This window comes from Clupea harengus, chromosome 10 (genome assembly GCF_900700415.2).
Source record: "Clupea harengus chromosome 10, Ch_v2.0.2, whole genome shotgun sequence".
Classification (NCBI taxonomy): domain Eukaryota; kingdom Metazoa; phylum Chordata; class Actinopteri; order Clupeiformes; family Clupeidae; genus Clupea; species Clupea harengus.
In genome coordinates, this window is record NC_045161.1 from 16,212,948 (window position 1) to 16,214,963 (window position 2,016).

Sequence of the window (2,016 nt, forward strand, 5' to 3'; positions counted from 1 at the left end):
TGGCCACGACCAGGTGCTCCTCGCAAGATTTCTGACAGAAGAGTGAAAAGAATTATCAGAAGAGTTGTCCAACAGCCAAGGACCACAGTGGAGAGCTTCAGAAATACCTGGAATTTGCAGGTACAGTTGTTTAAAAGAAAACAATAAGTAATGCACTCAACCGCCATGGCCTGTATGCACGCTCACCACATAAGACTCCATTGCTGAAGAAAAAGCATTAAAGCTCGTTTAAAGTTTGCAGCACGACATATGGACAAGCCTGTGAAATACTGGGAGAATATAGTCTGGTCAGATGAGAGCAAATTTGAACTCTTTGGATGCCATAATGCACACCATGTTTGGAGGACAAATGGCACTGCACATCATCCCAACCGTGAAGTTTGGAGGTGGGAACATCATGGTGTGGGGCTGCTTTTCAGCATACGGTACTGGCAAACTTCACACAATTGAAGCTGTCATTACCTATAAAGGCTTTTGTACAAAGTATTGAATAAATATCAGTAAGCGTGTTCAATACTTTTTCCCTGTGTCATTTCACATTATTATACATAAATTAATTTCTGAACTTATTTAATTTGTTTTCTTTGTATGTATGGGTTACGTGGGTTGTTACCAACATCTGGTGAAAATTTCATGTCAATAGCACCTCTGGAAATATATTTACTGAGAAAAATGGTGACGTGTTCAATACTTATTTTACCCGCTGTACATCGCTAAACGTGATGTCGTTGAAATGAAGCGTTTGTTTCCAAATGTAGTAACAACAATGACAGCAGGGCTAGAGATAGATACAAACAGCAGTAGCAACGCTAGCAAGCGTTGGAGAATTGAAGCCGGAGCAGGAAGAATGTGCACATTTATTCATCAAGGGGTAAAGACACTGTTTCCTTACTCCAAACGTGGTTTGGGAAAAGGCTAAGATATCAATATCCATTAGGATGCAACCACTGCAAACCCCAATGGATCGTTTTTTATTCCCAACGGGACTTTGGGTCTGATTATACCAGGTTACTTTTTCGTAGGACAATCACATAAAATGCAATGAACCAGTTAACCCATTTTTTTTTCAAATAGGAAAATAAGCAGTGGGTAAAAAAAAGAGGACAAAGGGGACTTAATTTCCAGTGGTAGAAAAAATATGTTTATGGTCATAATGAATTTCTAGGACATTTCTCTCAGCTATAGCTGTCTGAGTTATCAACAGAGATTCTACAGTGGCGACCCGCTCGGTGGTATTGATTGGATCTCTCTGGGGACAGACTGATCTGGTTTCCCGGGGCTACGGCCAGACCAAACAGCACAGTGACTCCCACCCCCTCGGTGGCTCATCTGACCTCTGACCTCTGACCCCGTCCGTCCCTCAGAGCCCGCATTCAGACCGCTGGCCTTCCTCTGCGGCGCCGCTCCCTGATGCCAAGTCGCACTCAGACTATCCTTTCTACAAGGGAGCGCAGACGGATAGGGCTTGCCAAGCACCGAGCCCTATCTTGATAAGGGACTCACCAGCGGCCAAGCAAAACAACCAGCACGCTGCCTCTCGCTCCGCTATCGGCCTCCTGATCTGATGGGAGTCTGATCCACCCAGGGGGTTGGGGGGAGGTGTGGACTGCCAGGACCCCCAGTAGTAGTCAAGAATGTGCTTTGGCACACCCAGTCTCCAAGTAGAGTAACACTTGCACTAAAATGCATCTGCCAATCAGACAGCAAAACATGAACCTCTCTATCTCCATCAACCTCCCCCCACTCTTTGCCTACAGACTGCCAATCGCAGCTTTGCTGAGCCAGGCTCCAGGAGTAGCGGGTTAATCCCATTCAGCACCCTGTGAGCGTGCAGCACTGGAGGAAACCTTGAGTAGGCAGCGTGCAAAGAGGAGCAGAGCAGAGCGGTGGTGGTGGTGGCTGAGGGTGTGAAACTTCAAAAAGTAGGTCAGAGCTAAGCGGAGCCGAGCGGAGCGGTGCTCTCCTTAGACGGCCTGCCCTCTCCCACATGAGAGGAAATGAGGGAGTCGGACGAGC